The 23,431-nt window shown below is 33.1% G+C and overlaps 1 long non-coding RNA gene across 1 annotated transcript in view; it reads left to right on the top strand.

Moving 5' to 3' along the window:
- Positions 1-16,270, top strand: part of LOC143068653 (uncharacterized) — a 511,029-nt gene extending 494,759 nt beyond the window's left edge. The window contains exons 3-4 of the long non-coding RNA XR_012976219.1: positions 13,988-14,344; positions 15,945-16,270. This is a non-coding gene — a long non-coding RNA (uncharacterized LOC143068653). The remainder of the gene's footprint in view (positions 1-13,987; positions 14,345-15,944) is intronic.
- Positions 16,271-23,431: the final 7,161 nt, after the last annotated feature.

Raw genomic sequence — 23,431 nt, 5'->3', positions numbered from 1 at the left:
ATGAAGCTAATTTTGAATAATGAAATGGAAATTTTGAATAATGAAATGGACTAGCAGGACCCTTCAGCCCCTAATTACAGATATATATTATACCTTGATCGAAAGCTTATTAATAGAGGAACAAAAGGTATATAGTCAATATGTTCTGCAACGCATATTACAGGAGTAACGAAGGACTTAAATATCGATATACGCGTGAACATTGAGAAATAGCTTATTTTGAATAATGGAATGGACTGCTGCAACCCTTCAGTCCGTAATCAAGACAAAATTTATACACCAAATGAAACTTATTGATAGAGGAATAAACTGAGTAGAAACGATATGTGCTTTAATGACCATTATAGGGTTTACGGAGGACCTAAATGCCAAAATACGCGTTAAAATTAAGAAATAGCCAATTTTGAATAATGAAATAGATATTTTGAATAAAGGAATGGAATGCTGTGACCCTTTAGCCCCTAATTATAAATAAACCTTATACCTCATTAGAAAGCTAATTACGAGAGGAACAAAATGTATATAGTCAATATGTTCCGCAACGCATATTAGAGGAGTAACGAACGACTCAAATATCGAAATACGCGTCAACATTGAGAAATAGCCATTTTGAATAATGAAATGGAAATTTTGAATAATGAAATGGACTAGCAGGACCCTTCAGCCCCTAAGTACAGATATATATTATACCTCGATCGAAAGCTTATTAATAGAGGAACAAAAGGTATATAGTCAATATGTTCTGCAACGCATATTACAGGAGTAACGAAGGACTTAAATATCGATATACGCGTGAACATTGAGAAATAGCTTATTTTGAATAATGGAATGGACTGCTGCAACCCTTCAGTCCGTAATCAAGACAAAATTTATACACCAAATGAAACTTATTGATAGAGGAATAAACTTAGTAGAAACGATATGTGCCTTAATGACCATTATAGGGTTTACGGAGGACCTAAATGCCAAAATACGCGTGAAAATTAAGAAATAGCCAATTTTGAATAATGAAATAGATATTTTGAATAAAGGAATGGAATGCTGTGACTCTTTAGCCCCTAATTATAAATAAACCTTATACCTCATTAGAAAGCTAATTACGAGAGGAACAAAATGTATATAGTCAATAAGTCCGCAACGCATATTAGAAGAGTAACGAACGACTCAAATATCAAAATACGCGTGAACATGAAGAAATAGCAAATTTTGAATAATGAAATGGAAATTTTGAATAATGGAATGGACTGGCAGGACCCTTCAGCACCTTATTATAAATATATATTATACCTCAATCGAAAGCTTATTAATAGAGGAACAAAATGTATATAGTCAATATGTTCCGCAACGCATATTAGAGGAGTAACGAACGACTCAAATGTCAAAATACGCATCAACATTGGGAAATAGCCAATTTTGAATACTGAAATGGAAATTTTGAATAATGGAATGGACTGGCATGACCCTTCAGCCCCTAATTACAGATATATATTATACCTCGATCGAAAGCTTATTATTAGGGGAACAAAAGGTATATAGTCAATATGTTCTGCAACGCATATTACAGGAGAAACGAAGGACTTAAATATCGATATACGCGTGAACATTGAGAAATAGCTTATTTTGAATAATGGAATGGACTGCTGCAACTCTTCAGTCCGTAATCAAGACAAAATTTATACACCAAATGAAAGCTTATTGATAGAGAAATAAACTGAGTAGAAATGATATGTGCCTGAATGACCATTATAGGGTTTACGGAGGACCTAAATGCCAAAATACGCGTGAAAATTAAGAAATAGCCAATTTTGAATAATGAAATACATATTTTGATTAAAGGAATGGAATGCTGTGACCCTTTAGCCCCTAATTATAAATAAACCTTATACCTCATTAGAAAGCTTATTACGAGAAGAACAAAATGTATATAGTCAAGATGTTCTGCAACGCATATTAGAGGAGTAACGAAGGACCTAAATATCGAAATACGCGTGAACATTGAGAAATAGCCAATTTTGAATAATGAAATGGAAATTTTGAATAATGGAATGGACTGGCAGGATCCTTCAGCCCCTAATTACAGATATATATTATACCTCGATCGAAATCTTATTATTAGAGGAACAAAATGTATCTAGTCAATATGTTCCGCAACACATATTAGAGGAGTAACAAAGGACTTAAATATCGAAATACGCGTGAACATGTAGAAATAGCAAATTTTGAATAATGAAATGGAAATTTGGAATAATGGAGTGGACTGGCAGGACCCTTCAGCACCTAATTACAGATATATATTATACCTCAATCGAAAGCTTATTAATAGAGTAACAAAATGTATATAATCAATATGTTCCGCAACGCATATTAGAGGAGTAACGAACGACTCAAATATCAAAATACGCACCAACATTGACAAACAACCAATTTTGAATAATGGAATGGACTGGCAGGACCCTTCAGTCCCTAAGTATAAATATATATTACACCTTGATCGAAAGCTTATTAAAATAGGAACAAAATGCATCAAGTCAGTATGTTCTGCAACGCATATTAGAGGAGTAACGAAGGACTTAAATATCGAAATACGCGTGAACATTGGGAAATAGCCAATTTTGAATAATGAAATGGAAAGTTTGAATAATGGAATGGACTGACAGGACCCTTCAGCCCCTAATTACAAATATATATTATACCTCGATCGATAGCTTATTGATAGAGGAACAAAATGTATATAGTCAATATATTCCGCAACACATATTAGAAGAGTAACAAAGGACTTAAATATCGAAATACGCGTGAACATGTAGAAATAGCAAATTTTGAATAATGAAATGGAAATTTGGAATAATGGAGTGGACTGGCAGGACCCTTCAGCACCTTATTATAGATATATATTATACCTCAATCGAAAGCTTATTAATAGAGTAACAAAATGTATATAATCAATATGTTCCGCAACGCATATTAGAGGAGTAACGAACGACTCAAATATCAAAATACGCACCAACATTGACAAACAACCAATTTTGAATAATGGAATGGACTGGCAGGACCCTTCAGTCCCTAAGTATAAATATATATTATACCTTGATCGAAAGCTTATTAATAAAGGAACAAAATGCATCAAGTCAGTATGTTCTGCAACGCATATTAGAGGAGTAACGAAGGACTTAAATATCGAAATACGCGTGAACATTGGGAAATAGCCAATTTTGAATAATGAAATGGAAAGTTTGAATAATGGAATGGACTGGCAGGACCCTTCAGCCCCTAATTACAGATATATATTATACCTCGATCGAAATCTTATTATTAGAGGAACAAAATGTATCTAGTCAATATGTTCCGCAACACATATTAGAAGAGTAACAAAGGACTTAAATATCGAAATACGCGTGAACATGTAGAAATAGCAAATTTTGAATAATGAAATGGAAATTTGGAATAATGGAGTGAACTGGCAGGACCCTTCAGCACCTTATTATAGATATATATTATACCTCAATCGAAAGCTTATTAATAGAGTAACAAAATGTATTAATCAATATGTTCCGCAACGCATATTAGAGGAGTAACGAACGATTCAAATATCAAAATACGCACCAACATTGACAAACAACCAATTTTGAATAATGGAATGGACTGGCAGGACCCTTTAGTCCCTAAGTATAAATATATATTATACCTTGATCGAAAGCTTATTAATAAAGGAACAAAATGCATCAAGTCAGTATGTTCTGCAACGCATATTAGAGGAGTAACGAAGGACTTAAATATCGAAATACGCGTGAACATTGGGAAATAGCCAATTTTGAATAATGAAATGGAAAGTTTGAATAATGGAATGGACTGGCAGGACCCTTCAGTCCCTAAGTATAAATATATATTATACCTTGATCGAAAGCTTATTAATAAAGGAACAAAATGCGTCAAGTCAATATGTTCTGCAACGCATATTAGAGGAGTAACGAAGGACTTAAATATCGAAATACGCGTGAACATGTAGAAATAGCAAATTTTGAATAATGAAATGGAAATTTGGAATAATGGAGTGGACTGGCAGGACCCTTCAGCCCCTAATTACAAATATATATTATACCTCGATCGATAGCTTATTGATAGAGGAACAAAATGTATATAGTCAATATATTCCGCAACACATATTAGAAGAGTAACAAAGGACTTAAATATCGAAATACGCGTGAACATGTAGAAATAGCAAATTTTGAATAATGAAATGGAAATTTGGAATAATGGAGTGGACTGGCAGGACCCTTCAGCACCTTATTATAGATATATATTATACCTCAATCGAAAGCTTATTAATAGAGTAACAAAATGTATATAATCAATATGTTCCGCAACGCATATTAGAGGAGTAACGAACGACTCAAATATCAAAATACGCACCAACATTGACAAACAACCAATTTTGAATAATGGAATGGACTGGCAGGACCCTTCAGTCCCTAAGTATAAATATATATTATACCTTGATCGAAAGCTTATTAATAAAGGAACAAAATGCATCAAGTCAGTATGTTCTGCAACGCATATTAGAGGAGTAACGAAGGACTTAAATATCGAAATACGCGTGAACATTGGGAAATAGCCAATTTTGAATAATGAAATGGAAAGTTTGAATAATGGAATGGACTGGCAGGACCCTTCAGCCCCTAATTACAGATATATATTATACCTCGATCGAAATCTTATTATTAGAGGAACAAAATGTATCTAGTCAATATGTTCCGCAACACATATTAGAAGAGTAACAAAGGACTTAAATATCGAAATACGCGTGAACATGTAGAAATAGCAAATTTTGAATAATGAAATGGAAATTTGGAATAATGGAGTGAACTGGCAGGACCCTTCAGCACCTTATTATAGATATATATTATACCTCAATCGAAAGCTTATTAATAGAGTAACAAAATGTATTAATCAATATGTTCCGCAACGCATATTAGAGGAGTAACGAACGATTCAAATATCAAAATACGCACCAACATTGACAAACAACCAATTTTGAATAATGGAATGGACTGGCAGGACCCTTTAGTCCCTAAGTATAAATATATATTATACCTTGATCGAAAGCTTATTAATAAAGGAACAAAATGCATCAAGTCAGTATGTTCTGCAACGCATATTAGAGGAGTAACGAAGGACTTAAATATCGAAATACGCGTGAACATTGGGAAATAGCCAATTTTGAATAATGAAATGGAAAGTTTGAATAATGGAATGGACTGGCAGGACCCTTCAGTCCCTAAGTATAAATATATATTATACCTTGATCGAAAGCTTATTAATAAAGGAACAAAATGCATCAAGTCAATATGTTCTGCAACGCATATTAGAGGAGTAACGAAGGACTTAAATATCGAAATACGCGTGAACATGTAGAAATAGCAAATTTTGAATAATGAAATGGAAATTTGGAATAATGGAGTGGACTGGCAGGACCCTTCAGCCCCTAATTACAAATATATATTATACCTCGATCGATAGCTTATTGATAGAGGAACAAAATGTATATAGTCAATATATTCCGCAACACATATTAGAAGAGTAACAAAGGACTTAAATATCGAAATACGCGTGAACATGTAGAAATAGCAAATTTTGAATAATGAAATGGAAATTTGGAATAATGGAGTGGACTGGCAGGACCCTTCAGCACCTTATTATAGATATATATTATACCTCAATCGAAAGCTTATTAATAGAGTAACAAAATGTATATAATCAATATGTTCCGCAACGCATATTAGAGGAGTAACGAACGACTCAAATATCAAAATACGCACCAACATTGACAAACAACCAATTTTGAATAATGGAATGGACTGGCAGGACCCTTCAGTCCCTAAGTATAAATATATATTATACCTTGATCGAAAGCTTATTAATAAAGGAACAAAATGCATCAAGTCAGTATGTTCTGCAACGCATATTAGAGGAGTAACGAAGGACTTAAATATCGAAATACGCGTGAACATTGGGAAATAGCCAATTTTGAATAATGAAATGGAAAGTTTGAATAATGGAATGGACTGGCAGGACCCTTCAGCCCCTAATTACAGATATATATTATACCTCGATCGAAATCTTATTATTAGAGGAACAAAATGTATCTAGTCAATATGTTCCGCAACACATATTAGAAGAGTAACAAAGGACTTAAATATCGAAATACGCGTGAACATGTAGAAATAGCAAATTTTGAATAATGAAATGGAAATTTGGAATAATGGAGTGAACTGGCAGGACCCTTCAGCACCTTATTATAGATATATATTATACCTCAATCGAAAGCTTATTAATAGAGTAACAAAATGTATTAATCAATATGTTCCGCAACGCATATTAGAGGAGTAACGAACGATTCAAATATCAAAATACGCACCAACATTGACAAACAACCAATTTTGAATAATGGAATGGACTGGCAGGACCCTTTAGTCCCTAAGTATAAATATATATTATACCTTGATCGAAAGCTTATTAATAAAGGAACAAAATGCATCAAGTCAGTATGTTCTGCAACGCATATTAGAGGAGTAACGAAGGACTTAAATATCGAAATACGCGTGAACATTGGGAAATAGCCAATTTTGAATAATGAAATGGAAAGTTTGAATAATGGAATGGACTGGCAGGACCCTTCAGTCCCTAAGTATAAATATATATTATACCTTGATCGAAAGCTTATTAATAAAGGAACAAAATGCGTCAAGTCAATATGTTCTGCAACGCATATTAGAGGAGTAACGAAGGACTTAAATATCGAAATACGCGTGAACATTGGGAAATAGCCAATTTTGAATAATGAAATGGAAAGTTTGAATAATGGAATGGACTGGCAGGACCCTTCAGCCCCTAATTACAAATATATATTATACCTCGATCGATAGCTTATTGATAGAGGAACAAAATGTATCTAGTCAATATGTTCCGCAACACATATTAGAGGAGTAACAAAGGACTTAAATATCGAAATACGCGTGAACATGTAGAAATAGCAAATTTTGAATAATGAAATGGAAATTTGGAATAATGGAGTGGACTGGCAGGACCCTTCAGCACCTTATTATAGATATATATTATACCTCAATCGAAAGCTTATTAATAGAGTAACAAAATGTATATAATCAATATGTTCCGCAACGCATATTAGAGGAGTAACGAACGACTCAAATATCAAAATACGCACCAACATTGACAAACAACCAATTTTGAATAATGGAATGGACTGGCAGGACCCTTCAGTCCCTAAGTATAAATATATATTATACCTTGATCGAAAGCTTATTAATAAAGGAACAAAATGCATCAAGTCAGTATGTTCTGCAACGCATATTAGAGGAGTAACGAAGGACTTAAATATCGAAATACGCGTGAACATTGAGAAATAACCAATTTTGAATAATGAAATGGAAATTTTGAATAATGGAATGGACTTGCAGGATCCTTCAGCCCCTCATTATAGATATATATTATACCTCAATCGAAAGCTTATTGATATAGGAACAAAATGTATATAGTCAATATGTTCCGCAATGCATATTAGAGGAGTAACGCAGGACTCAGATATCGAAATACGCGTCAACATTGAGAAACAACCAATTTTGAATAATGAAATAGAAATTTTGAGTAATGGAATGGACTGGCAGGACCCTTCAGCCCCTATTTATAGATATATATTATACCTCAATCGAAAGCTTATTAATAGAGGAACAAAATGTATATAGTCAATATGTTCCGCAATATGATCGTTTCAATAACACGGCTAAGAGCAAAAAATTCTCCTACATTGGTCTTGGGACATGTCTTAGTCCTATGACACCTTCGATGACACGACCCCAGGTCACTACAATTTAATTTATTTATCTAAAATGTACGCTTCCGTTAAACAATGGAAATTAACACTGTATACAAATGTATTATAATTCTGTTGGCTGGTAAAGAAGAATTTTATAAGCCTGTCGAAAGAAATTGTACAAGCCAATTCCGTAGAAATTATTGTATAGCGTGAAGATTGTATGTTTTTCTTGTATATGTTTCGATATTTTACAGATCGTTTTCAAAACTCCATTTCATAACTCTGTAATATTTTCCACTGAACATACACAAAACACCTTTAATGATAATTATATAAAAACCGCGCCCAATAGTCAATAGTGTCCTTGTTTTGATTCCAAAATATGTAGTCATACTTGAATGCAAATGTTTTAGCTCACCTGACACAAGGGCTAGGTGAATAATTCTCATCATTTGTCGTGCGTTAACTTTTACAAACATAAAAAAGAAAATGTGGTATGATTGCCATGCAATGAGACAACTCTCCACAAGAAACCAAAATGACACTGAAATTAACAACTTAGGTCAGCGTACGGCCTTTAGTCAGGTAAGAAAGGCACCGAAATGACAATGTAAAAAAATGAGGACATACAAACTGCACTCAGGACATGAAATATATGTTTTAGTGTGTTGTGAAGGTATGCATTCGATAGGTAATATAACTCTTCATCTAATAATTTTTGTTTTGATAAAATCATTTTAACATTTTAACATTTAAGGAGTTTTCATCGGTTGTTTTTGTGAAATATGTCAGGCATGACCTAGGATTATATATATTGAATACCAATTATCAGGTTTATTATGCCTAGCCAGTCAAGGTCGTTAAAAACTTCCATTTGTTGTTGTTTATTAGGTCATATGGTCTTTAGTAGTTATTAGTGATGGTACTAACCGCATACAAGTAAGTTTGGCAAACAAACAAAATAAGATGTCTTTTGGAATATCAAAAAACAATGAAGATATATTGTTTTAGAAAAAACCCGCTAAATAAACATTTTCCTTTTTGTTTGTAATAATTGAAGACAGTCGAGAAATATGAGAAATCTACATATATAGTTTGGAAATGTTAATTCAATAGATCACTTTCGAGTTCATCCGTCACCGGAAAAAACTCGTCAATTATACGCGCCTTTATGACGTCATTTACCAGATAGAGGGGATCGCCTGTATCCCTGCACTATTAACGTTCATCAAGCATCTTAGTGATCGTCATTATGCAGGATAAACTAGAAATAATGCTTGTTATATAGGTACTTAATGACAATTCCCTAATGACAGTAGTGCTGATTGTCAATTTTGAGAATTCAATTTGCCGAATAATTCGTACAATATAAGTATAGTTTTCCAACCACTCGCTCAACATTTGAATGGAAGTGACGACGCCCCTAAACGCACAAATGACGTTCACTAAAACCAGAGTTTTGGACGGAAATGCATCGAACTCGAAAGTTGTCTATTCATTTCATTAACTTAATAAAAACAAAACATATCGTTATTTAATATTTTATTTGTATGGATTTTCGTACACTATATTTTATTATAATTTCGTGCGATGAAAATTTTAGTTTTATTCTTGCTTCAAAAATTAAGAATTTTTATTATTAGATGTATTAACGACCTACTTCTTTCGATGACAGAAACCAACCCGCGTCAGTATACACTCCAAAATTCTTTTTTTGATGGGGGAGTGTTATGACGACAAACGCCCGAGAGCTGTAACCGAGGTGTTGAATAATGGACATTCATTTAACCGTCTCACGACTTTGGTACTGATTATGCTACCTGTCATCGTTATTACTACGTCAGAAACTCGTAGACTAGTACGCCATCATCGTTGTTAGCGGGCTATCAAGCTAACCAACCTGGGCCTGAAAGTAGCCGTTGTGAAGTACAAAAGAAACATCAAAAGAGTAAACAAACCAAAAATAACTCAGCATAACCAAGATGGTCGTGCAACAAAATAGCGGCCTTCAACCTGTTGCTGATTACCAAGGATTTGTATAGTAAGTCTTACTATACAAATCCTTGTGATTACCAACTGCAGAAAATATCTAAAGCTCACCAATTGCCCGCGGGATGTATATCCAGTCAATGTCGTTAAACACTTCCATCATCATCATGTTAAACCACGTACAACAAGATCAAAGCCACAAACATGATAAGCAGAAAAAAACCATTATTATAGTCCATTTGCCAATTCCCGACCCTGTAATTAGATACCCTTTTTTTAGTTGTCTCCATTATGAGGGACATTCATTTTTTTCATTAACAATGGAGAGCTAGCAGGAACAGCAAATTTACCTGTGCGTAATCTTAGGTTTTGAAATCTTTTAATTACATTAATTTGTTGTTTAGATAAATAGTTACGACATCAGAAATTATTTTTCATACAAAATTAGTTTAACCGCCGATACATCATTTTCAATTCATCATACTTTGCATTGGCAAAAGCCAATATTGTCCGGTATGGAACCAGTCTAAGATTGACAAAGGGAAGTAATTTGTTTAAAAAGTTTGTAATAACAGAATCAAATCGGACCAAACATTTTGCCTTATTTTGCGTTAGAAATGCACAGAAGACTAAATTGATGATATACATGCATTGGTTTAAGAATGGGATAAACATTACTTTTAACCAGTGACTCACTTTAAGTATTGGTTTTATCGTGCAAGAAACCAAAAAAGGAGACAATTTTCATTCCAAATGTAATTAAGATTAATTGTATCGATGTATACCACCAGGACCAGTGCATCTATCCATTTTCAATGATTTTAATCTGAGGAATCTGCTCTAATTTCTGCATGATGACATTTTCAACCTTTCAAGCAACTGTGAAGTGCTGCAATATATTTTTAAGCAGCACATAAACAGTTATAAGAGAGGTACTTTCAGCTGAAACGAGAAAATATATTAGTTTTGAAAAAGCACTTTATACACTAAATAAAACATTTCAGTATCTCTTTTTAAAAATTTCTTTTTTAGTGTTATAATATTTTTTTGAATTTTACATTTGTTAGAGATACATGAAGTACCGGTACCTTATCCCGGCCTCGTGTTTCTTGTTTGTACACCTGATTTCTCTCACAGTCTATTAAAAAATAAACAGGGACTAAATTTAAAGTCAGTCCGGAGATTTAAAAAAAAAAAAATGTGTTCCAGGGTTCGCGTTCCCCTTTTCTTGCCCACTCTTCATGTTCTTTGTATGTACTTCATGTCCAGGTAAATGAAATGTGAGGTGAATATCAACTAAGGTGTGATCAAGTGTAAAAAATCAAATGACACTCTCTCTAAAAGAACAGATATTATGAAACCATATAACATTTTAGTTCCAGGAAAATATCTTAAGAAGGTGGAAATAAAATTATGTTATGTTTGTTCCAAAGAACTTATTACCATTCAAAGACTTGTTTCAGGGGGAACAAGTATTATGGGAACAACAATCATGTTCACACCACTATGAGAAAAAAAAAAATTCTGGCTTCTGGCTTCAGTTGGAAAAGTTTTAAGATCTGTCATACACTAGATGTGTAAAAGTTAATTGCATTTTGTGTTTCAGAAAGATAATTTCTACAGGGGCGGATTCAGCCATATACATCATTAGATATAGAACTTGTGTTATGATGAATCTTGAAAAATAAGTGATGAAAACTGCATTGATATAACCTCAATTGGAGATATAACCCAGAGCCCAGAGGTGGATTTAAGGGGGAGCATGGTGTTATTTCTGAAAAATTGGTGGAATATAAAGGGAACACAGGCGGATCAACCCATTTTAAAAAGGGGTTCCTAACCCAGGACAAAAAAGGGGGGATTATATAGGGAACACAAAATCTTACCGCTTTTGAATCCGCCACTGTGGAATCACTGAAGAATGACTAGAGAGGGCCCCTACTTTATGAAAATTTCTAGATCCGCCAGGGTCTGTGATAAATTTAAATCTAAATAAGATATTGTTATTTATTACGTTAAGTAGGTCAACAGCTCATCTAGCTAATAAATATATTGTTGTGCCTTTTTATGTATATATCGTTACAGTTTATGTATAGAGGGAAATGCATACTTAAACCCCGTGCCTACTTTGGTGTTTGTACACCTGATTTCTCTAATATGAACTCAATTGGAGATATAACCCAGAGCCCAGAGGTAGATTTAAGGGGGCGCAGGGTTCTATTTCTGAAAAATTGGTGGAATATAAAGGGAACACAGGCGGATCAAGTCATTTTAAAACGGGGTTCCTAACCCAGGACAAAAAAGGGGGGATTATATAGGGAACACAAAATCTTACCGCTTTTGAATCCGCCACTGTGGAATCACTGAAGAATGACTAGAGAGGGCCCGTACTTTATGAAAATTTCTAGATCCGCCAGGGTCTGTGATAAATTTAAATCTAAATAAGCTATTGTTATTTATTACGTTAAGTAGGTCAACAGCTCATCTAGCTAATAAATATATTGTTGTGCCTTTTTATGTATATGGCTCTGATCTGGTTGTAGATTAACATCTAAGAAATAGTTAAATTCATGTTTATGATTTGTGTCATTATTGTTTCATTATTGTAACAATTATAAAAATCATTGTAATAAAGTATTTAATCACGTGAGATTCATTGCTATAAAAAAAAAACTTTTAACGAGGCGTATATCGGTTTATTAAATATATCTTTTTAAACTAAGAAAGTTGGTTTTACTTAATTTAAACAAAAAATTAAGGTATCTTACACTTTATCTATTTCATAAATAAAAAGCAATACATATATAAATATATCGTTACAGTTTATGTATAGAGGGAAATTAATGCATACTTAAACCCCGTGCCTACTTTGGTGTTTGTACACCTGATTTCTCTAATATGACCTCAATTGGAGATATAACCCAGAGCCCAGAGGTAGATTTAAGGGGGCGCAGGGTTCTATTTCTGAAAAAATTGGTTGAATATAAAGGGAACACAGGCGGATCAAGTCATTTTAAAAAGGGGTTCCTAAACCAGGACAAAAAAAGGGGGATTATATAGGAAAACAAAAAATCTTACCCCTTTTGAATCCGCCGCTTTTGAATCACTAAAGAATAACTAGAGCGGGCCCCTACTTTCTAGATCCGCCAGGGTCTGTGATAAATCTACGCTAAATAAACTATTGTTATTTATTACGTAAAGTAGGTCAAGAGCTCATCTAGCCCAAAATAACAGCTAGATGCATTTAATACCTATCTATTATATCTATTATACTGACAATAAACAAATAATACAAATAAAAGTCTATTTGGAATTCTCATACCTTGATAAACTCGTAATATAGTGTAAATCTCAAAATATATAACTTTCATTTTCTACAGACTGTACATGATATCAAATGTCCTTCACATTACATGTGACGTATTTAATCACGTGAGATTCATTGCTAGAAAAAAAAAACCCTTTTAACGAGGCGTATATATCGGTTTATTAAATATATCTTTTTAACTAAGAAAGTTGGCTTTATATAATTTAACCAAAAATTAAGGTATTTTACACTTTATCTATTTCATAAATAAAAAGCAATATATAAATCAGTTTAAATGAGATATATATGATTAAAGACCGTGCACTCTTAAGTTATATGTTTGAAGCAAGCGCATAAGTCATCATATATACGTCTTGAAATTTCGAAGTGTCGGCATTTCGCGAAAATAAACGCAATTGAGCTAATTTTTTGTGCATGTGGAAGATAATGTAAAAGCCTTTAAAAATAATACCGTAATTCAATGAACAAATAAGTTTTTCATAGAGAAATATATCGTTACAGTTTAAGTATGCAGGGAAATGCATAGTTAAACCCCGTGCCTACTTTGGTGGTCATTTTTACGCACGAAATGCTGACTTTTACGCCAATAATTGATATATATATATATATATATATATATATATATATATATATATATATATATATATATATATATAATTGGTTAATCTGATAAAAGCATTGTTAATGTAAACATTACCAAATCTATATAAATTATTGATACGATTGCTGTGTTATCATTTATGGTCAATAACTATTGAATATTATTCGTCGTTTTAACATGCCTCCAACATTACATCTCGATTTTTTTTTATGTGTGCTCTCCTTTGATTTATATAAAGGCAAACCAAATGGAAATGCAAGTATGGTTCTGAGTCCGGATCAAATTGCCGATTTGTCGCAACCAAGAGAAGAAGACGATAAACTTCACATATGTTTTGCTAACATTGGCAAACCGGCTGGCAAAATAGAGGTTGAAATTCAACTTGAAGGAGAAGGAACTTTTGAGCTAATTAGTCCTGGCTTCACTAAAATAAATGATTCTACTGACAATTGTATGGTTTCACGAGAATACAAATTCTGGCTTCCTTTCACCTCTGAAATGTACAATGCTTCAATTAGATGTAAGGTCACGAACGGCCAATTTCCAACAGATCCACCAATATATTCTAACACTGAAAAACTGTCGCTGATTTCAAGTAAGTATACAATTATTGTTTAATGCTTTGTATGACATTAAAGGGATGATTTGATTAATATAAAACAAATCGATTCTTTCACTCTTTTGTTTCGGTTATATCATGAATAAATGGCACAATATTATATAAGTATGTACATTTTGTTTGTAAAAATATAAAAACAAAATTGTAACTGACAACTGCATTTCATATTTTACGTCTAAAAAATTACGTTTTGCGTTCATTGTTGAGAATTATAAAAGTGGCTTCCGTTTAGCATCATTCTATTCCTTCGTATGTTGCGCTTCGTATTATATGTGATGTGCAATGGTTGTAAAACAACACTGGTCTCTTTGTAAAGAGAACTATTTATATCCTATTCTGTATTTTACACATAAGACACAATTTGAATCTACTGATGTTTTTCTCTCTTTCTGTTATGCTTTTAAATTTGTACAGCATTTGTATTCAATTATTGATATTTGTTCTTTTTTGTTTTCATGTCGCGGGCTAATATTGCAGTCTCTTTATTTGCTGTATTGATGGTTATAAGTTTAAAGGCATGCGTAAATATGTTGAAATGTAACACGAAATTACTTGTTTGCACATACACCATGAATATAAACAGTCAATGGCAAAAAAAAACCAAAAAACAATATCAATGCTTCTTTTTTTAAAGATTTTTTTATTTACTTATATATTTACCGATAATTCAAAATATAGCTATGATCATGGATCAAAATTATATTCACAACACAAAATGTCCGTGGAAAGAGGAAAAATGTGGCTGATAGGTGTATTAATTTGATTAAATCTATATTTGTTACATATTGTGTAGGTGAAATTATTACTAATCTTTTTTTCTTCAGTTTGTGAGGCACATTTGAAAATTTATTTTAGACAAAAATCATATAAAATTATCTGATAAAAAAGTATTAAACACAGACGCAGCAAACTATTTATCAACACTTCATTGAGACAATTTTAAAGACAGGGTCATACTCCGGAACTAGTAGAACTAACATTTTTTTTATATTGCATGATATCTTCGTTTATTATTTGAAATAAAAAATAAAAAAATAAACGTTTGATATCCCTTATGATTTCATGTTGTGACATAAAAATATAATCATGATAATTATAAGAATTTCTTTTTGTTATTATATAGACTTTTAAAAGCGTCGGTCGTAATCGCATTATTAGTATAAACGTTTCGGTTCAACTTGTGTGCAACCCATTAAAATTACAAGAAGTATTCAACTTTAATATAAAAAGGTGATCAAGCCTAGTATAAATACAACATTTTGACATTGTCAAATTGGTACAACGGTGTTTAGAAAGGGATCAAAATTTAGCCCTGCAACACAACAAGACCTATCTTTAGAGATAGTGAGTTCTAAAACTATGTTTTTGTGACAATTACTTAATGCACACATTATGTTTAAGCTATGCTTTTTCGAAATTGATTATATACTGATTTACGAAATAAACAAATTTTTAAAACCATTTTCATATATCAGTCGTATGATGTCAAATAAAACTATATATTTGAAGAAGAAAAAACTATGAAATAGAGCAAGTTGATACAATGTCATCTAAAACTTCATCGTACCTATTTTAGGTGATTTCTGTGACATAAACTACAATGAAACTGGTAGATACCACCACCCAACAGACTGTAAACTATTTGTGACTTGTGTAGACAAAACAACTGAATTTGTGACAGCTTGTCAAGATGATCTTTGTTTCAGTTCGGAAATTGGCAACTGTAATCGTTGTTATCTGGTTGATACATGTCCATAGAAACGGTTATTATTTTTGTGTTTTTACATTTTATGAAAATAATCTCATCATAGACACCAGGACTAAATTTTATATTTTCGTCAGACGCGCGTTTCGTCTACAAAAAGACTCATTTGTGACGCTCGAATCCAAAAAAGTTAAAAAGACCAAATAAAGTACGAAGTTGAAGAGCAATAGAGACCACAATTCCTAAAAGTTTTGCCAAACACAGGTAAGGTAATCTATTCCTGAGGTACAAAAGCCTTAGTATTTCTAAAATTCAAAAGTTTTGTAAGCAGTCAATTTATAAATAGACTACATCAATGATATTTCATGTCAGCACTGAAGTCCTGACTACTTGGCTGGTGATACCCCGTGGATTTAAAACTCCACCAGCAGTGGCATCGACCCAGTGGTTGTAAATAAACTCATCATGGATACCAGGATTAAATTTTGTATTTACGCCAAACGTCTACAAAAGACTCATCAGTGACGCTCGAATCCAAAAAAGTTAAAAAGACCAAATAAAGTACGAAGTTAAAGAGCAATGAGAAAAACAGAGATATCGTAATAATCAATTCAAAGGTTACAATAACGGTATTACCAATATTACTGTATGCAACATAATCGCTTGAGAGGAGCTTCTCTTTTAATAAACATTAGGAATGAAGTATTTATTTACAACAATTTGAGGTTCAGGGTATATTAGTAGTAAACTCATATAATCCCCTCCGTGAAAATATAACAACAAGTTTAATTTTGAGAAACTTATTGAAGTAGTTCCGATGCAGATCCATAGCCATAAAAACAAAATAAAAAATTAAAGATAAATGCCATATAATATAACAACACGAACTCAAGTCGATTAATTCAAAACACGACCACAAGTCGGAGTCATTATTAAAAAAATAAGTATAAAACCTTAATCAATATGGTGTGAACAAAACAAATTACAGTTTGAATCTTTAGAAACAAGGTTTTCAAGAAATGTGAACATAAGACAGGCCTTGTCGATACAAACCGACACGGACGCCAATGAAGTGACTTCAAACGGGTGATTTTGTAGAATTTTAGAAAATAATGCTTATTCTAGGAAACTTTAAGAGCAATTGAAATAGAGCGCAGGTGTCGCCAAACAGAGCATTTTGTCAATTTATAAAGATTAGATAAACACAAAATACAATTGCTTTGCGTATGTCCTTTTTTGGCGACGGTGATAGCTTGTTAAGAAGGTCAGTTTCATATTCAATTGTGACAATTTCAAATGTGACGTCCCTTTGCGTTGAGGCCTTGATTAATTCGGTGTGTCTATTTTTTGTGTTGGATTGTTTTGGATTTTGTCGAGTTATGTAATGTATCTGGTTGTTTTCTGTAATCAGATAATATTTCAGTTTTATCATGTATATCTTTTATAACGTCATTTTATAAAATTTGCTGTTTGCAAAAGTATAAATTATTCTAAATGATAGGGATGTTCTGGTACCTTACAAAAAAACCCTGACCGTTTTTGGCACACCTTTTTTGAACTTTTGGTCCTCGATGCTGTTCAGCTTTGTACTTGTTTTGGCTTTCGGACTTTGGTATCTGGGCGTCATTAGTGAGTCTTGTGTGGACAAAATGCACTTCTGGCGTATTAAATTTTAAACTTTGTGCCTTTTGTTAGCTATTATTCGTGTGTTTCTTTGTCAAATGTGTTCTCCTATTTATTTGTATTGTAGTCCTGTAATGTTGTGTTGTCATTTTAATGTTATATTTAACATGGTCATAAAAGAGGGAGGTTTGGCATGTCATAAAACCAGGTTCAACCCATCATTGTTTTCTCTAAAACATGTCCTGTACCAAGTCAGGAATATGGTCATTGTTATATTATAGTTCGTTTCTATGTGTGTTACATTTTAACGTTGTGTTTCTTTTGTGTCGTTTGTTTCCTCTTATATTTGAGTGTGAATTCACATTATTATAAGACGTGTCACGGTACTTTTCTATCCCAAATTCATGTATTTAGTTTTGATGTTATATTTTTTATTCTCATCGGATTTTGTCTAATGCTTAGTTCGTTTCTGTGTGTGTTACATTAAATGTTGTGTTGTCATTCTCTTATATCTAATGCGTTTCCCTCGGTTTTAGTTTGTGCCCCGGATTTGTTTGTTTTTTTCTATCGATTTTTGAGTTTTGAACATCGGTATACTACTGTTGCCTTTATTTATTCATGTGGAATAAAAATATTTTCTGATTTATATGCCCCAGCTATGATAGTAAAGGGGCATTATGTTTTCTGGTCTGTGCGTCGGTTCGTTTATTTGTTCGTCCGTCCGTTCGTCTGTCCCGCTTCAGATTAAAGTTTTTAGTCAATTGAAAATTAGTACACATGTTCCCTATGATATGCTCTTTCTAATTTTATTGCCAAAATAGAGTTTTTAATTGCAATTTCACGGTCACCTGAACACAGAAAAGGATAGTGCGAGTGGGGCATCCGTGTACTATGGACACATTATTGGTTGAATATATGCTTTATACGTGAAAAAAAAGTTTGTTTTGTTAACCAACAAAAAAGAAATTAAAAAAATAGTACACATTGCAAATATAGTTTAAAATACAATATTGCCCACATTTGTATTCTCTCTTTTTTGTTTGTTGCACTTCTATAATCACATAAGCATTGATGTGCATTCTTGTGATTGCCCGTTGTATCATCTGTTCCGTTTAATTGCCGAAACTTACATGTATGTGTCCGTTAACTCTTCAGAGATGCTTGTTCATTTGTGTGCTTTATTAAAATACTGCAAAAGTTGTTTCTGATTAAGTTTTATTACCACTGAAACATGGTGTATCTGTTCATTAAACTGGATTCCAGATCAATTTGTTATTACTTCTTTATATTCATTGTAATTCCGTGCAATTTCGTATATTCCGTTGGTCTCCGTTAATATGAGTTTTTCAAAGGTAAAAAACGCTACAAATTAACCTCATCAAAAGACAGTAGTTGTATACTATTCCATATTTGAATAATTTAATACATTTTTCTCTAACAAAACAACTTTCTAAAAGTGTACATATATCACCTGAAAGAAAAGATAAATGTCATATAACTTGACATGCACAAGATGAACTATAAGGTTGTTTTATAGTCTGTGTTGCATTTGTAAATATTTCATTTACTGACATCAAGACATGGAATACTTGTGTTAAAATTTTCATGCATATAATATATTCTAGCTAAAGTAAACCAAACGCAAATACAGATTAGGAATACGCCGACTGATCCATATTATAAATTTAGTACTATATTTTAGATCTTTGAAAATGCGTCTTTCTCTTTTATAATGATAGACACAAACATGTTATACTGATATTAGAGTTTAACGTTGCGAAGTGCACAGATCGAAACTGAATAGTTTATGACATCATTATTGTCCAATGAAAAATAAATATGAAAAAGTATATATGGAAATATGATTATAAAACTATTTATCCGGGTGTTAGTCTTTGAAGCTATTAACTGACAAAAAGTCTAAGGAATGAAATTGCACAACTTTTCATTATTTTTTTAAAAAGAAAAAACATACATCAAAATATTTTCTCTCCCTTAAGCTAGGTTCAAATCGCGATCAGACCCACTCGATCAAACTCGATCAAGACAAATTAAGCGATATGGAGACTGGTCTGTCTTAATCTACAAGACTGTTCGGGGTGGTCTACCTTGGTCGCCATCGATCTGACTTTCTACCCGAGAGTTTTTGACATGTCAAAAATATTCGAGTAAGGATCGAGAAGCCAGTCACTCGAGAAGAGATCGAGAATTCGTCGAGTAGCGGTCGAATTGATCGGGAAAGGATCGTGTAGAAATCAATATTCGACCTCTCTTCGATCTCTACTCGGCCATACACGAGTATACATGACTGTTACACGATTCTTTTAAAATGTGTGCAGCTCTGATTAACTCTCACAACTTTGCTTCTGCAAAAATATATTGTCACTATTTATTTTTAACTGTACACAAATTCCTCCATGTACAGTACGCGTCTGTACTTTTTCAAGGAGGTGTAACAGAAGTCTACATAACACAACATAAAAAACTAAAAAGTTAGCAACACGAAACCCAATAAAACCTGGGATGATCGCAGGTGTTTCGGGAGGGAAGTAGATTCTGCATTTTGGCCCCAGAGGATTTTTCAAATATGAAAGTAATTGTGCATTAAAATTCATTATTTTAAAAACAGCTGATGACTAATGTACCCTTCAAAGTTTGTTTTTAAAAACATCAATATTGTATTCTAGCTGTTTAATGGGCTATTTTTGTTTGACTGTTCGTATTTTCCGTATGTTTAGAAATTTTTGTAGTATAAAAATGAGAAGATGTGGTATAGTTGCCAATGAGACAAGGACACCAACTGACACAGAAATTAACAACTATATGTCACCGTACGGTCGAATGTTAACAAACACTTTTTTCATACGCTTTTTGATACAATTTTATAAAAAAAAGTTAGACGAAAGACAAACGATTTTTATTTGAATTCGTGATAGATATCCGTAAACAGTTTCAGAAAAGGTATCCTCAAGGGGATTGAAATTCTAGATCTATTGTTGGCCAAATTTTGGGAAAATATGTGACATCTTTACCCACTTTGTGCAATATTATTAGTAAAAAAGGCAGGTTGTTGCCATGGATACACCAAAAAGAAATATCTTGAACCATTCAACTACAGGGTATCAGATCTATTGAAAATACTAATTACATGTACATACATATGCACGTATATGACACAAACAGTAGGCTTAATTTGTAAGAAAGCAAGGAAAAGGGGATGGTGATATATATGCATAATGCTATCTAACATCAGTACTAATCTAGTGACAAATCGCATTTTGAAAGAAAAAGAGCAGTAACTCCCATAACAAATTAGAGTTCTACTTTACTTTCAGGAAGTTTTTATAACCATTGAGGTCCTCTTTTTTCCTCCTGCAAGTCTTTTGCCATTTGATTAGGGACTTTCCGATTAAATTTTCCTTGGAGTTCAGTATTTTTGTGATTACTTTTTATACTGCCCACACAGTGGTCACCTTTTTAGCCACTGCATTATCTAGATTTTTCGGCACCCTTTCCTGTCTACCCCTTTTTGTTTGTTTTCTACGTTCTCTTCAAGCTCTGTCACAGCTATTAATCTGTCTATCTATCTAAGCTTTAACCACCTTGCCAAACAATCGAACTGCTTTATTTCCATGTAGATATTTGATATATATAATTTTACTCAGACCTTCTGTTAACTACTGAATCTAACCAAACAAACGGGGAACGTGTCCATTGGATCGACACAGATAATGCCCCAGCTTGCATATAACGTTATAAAGAGTCATTACTTAAGAACGGTAAAAGTTACACTACCCAAATTCGCACTTGATCTGTGTTTTATGGTATTGCGTTTCATTAAATTTGGTTGAGGCAAAATAAAATTATAGAACGGAAACTAATTGTTGGGATGTACGTTTACGTACTTACGGACGGACAAGGGTAATGAAATGCCTCTTCCGCTGTAGCGGTTATCTTTTAAAAAAATCAGATGTTTTTATACTGAAATTGTACATACCCGACAAATGCCCGACTATCCCTATGACTCCTATACGATCAAGTCGATCTGGTCTGGCAGAGATCAGACTGAGATCGAGTATAGTTGATTGGGTCCAGCTAGTCGAGTAAAGATCGTGTAGAGATCGTCAATTGGTCGGAATTATCGAATCTGTATTCAATTATTGGTGGGGTTTGAGTCGTGATGGAGTCGTGAATGGTCGGGTTACGGTCGTGTACAGTCGGACAGCAGTCGGGTAGAAGTCGTACACAGGCCCGATCATGAATTTGGTCACGCTTGATCGTGGAAATTTGGACAATCGGGACATCGAGTTGATCTGATCGGCAGTGTGAACCTAGCTTTAAGTTTAACTCAGATCAAGTGCGAATTTTGGTGGCGTCACTTTTACCGTACTACTTAATTACTCTTTATAACGTTATATGCAAGTTGTGACATTGTCTGTGTTTCATGGACACATTCTCCATTTATTTTGTTAGATTCGTAGTTCACAGAAAGTCTGAGTAAAATTATACACTTAAAATATCTAAATGGAAATATAGTTGGATTATTTGGGGCAACATGGTTAGAGCTCAGATAGGTATGTTAATAGCTGTCACGGAGATTAGAGAGAACGTAGAAGACACACAAAAAGGGGTAGACAGCAAAGGGAGCCGAGGAATCAAAGTGATACTGTGACTGACACGGCGACCGCTGTATGGGCAGTATAGATTGTAATCACAAAATTACTTAACTCCGAGGACATTTCAAAACGGAAAGTCCCTAATCAAATGACAAAATCAAAAGTAGGAGAGACTTGCAGGTGCTCAAAGGTTATAACAACTTCCTGAAAGTAAAGTAGGACGCTGATTTTTTATGGGAGTTTTACTGCTTGTTTGCTTGAAATATACATCACAAAATGATATTTGTCACTGGATTAGTATTGACGTAAGATAGCAATATACATAAATTTTACCATACCCTTTTCCTTGTTTTCTTATAAATTAAGCCTACTGTGCATATAAATGTTATCAGTATTTTACAAAGATATAATACCAAGGAGTTGAATGGTTCAAGATATTTCTTTTTTTGGTGTATCCATGGCAACAACCTGATTGTTTTTACTAGTAATATTGCAAAAGGGGGTAAAATGTAAAATCACAAAAATACTGAACTCGGAGAAAAATTCAAAACGGAAAATCCCTAATCAAATGGCAAAATTAAATAATAAAACACATCAAACGAATGGACAGCAACTGTCGTATTCCTGACGTGAGACATGTATTTTCAAATGTAGAAAATGGTGGATTGAATCTGGTTTTATAGCGCCAAACCTATTACTTGTATGACAGTCGCATCAAATTTCGTTATATTTACAACGATGCGTGACACGCAATTGGTAAAATATTCAAAATATGGTTACAACAGTCCTTACTCTGTTACAATTTCGAAAACAAACACACATTTATAAAAAGCATCTATCAAATTAAAAACACACATTCATTGTATCGCGTGTTTGGCGTCAGAAAATGTAAACGTCACATAGGATAATAGGAAGAAATGTTTTCGTTCAATGTATATTAAAACCAATTATAATTTCAAATGGGGAATGGCGGTATGCAAGGTTAAAAAATCAAAACAAAAAGTATGTTAGATTAAATTTCAGAAACGGACAAAGATTTAAAATTCAAAATATATTTAGTTCTTTAGAATTTTTAAGAATCCATATATGGTTAATACCACTACGAGAGTAAAATAATTT

This window comes from Mytilus galloprovincialis, chromosome 3 (genome assembly GCF_965363235.1).
Source record: "Mytilus galloprovincialis chromosome 3, xbMytGall1.hap1.1, whole genome shotgun sequence".
Taxonomy (NCBI): domain Eukaryota; kingdom Metazoa; phylum Mollusca; class Bivalvia; order Mytilida; family Mytilidae; genus Mytilus; species Mytilus galloprovincialis.
Note: the sequence above shows the minus strand (reverse complement) of the source record. Positions and strands in the feature narration are given on the sequence as shown.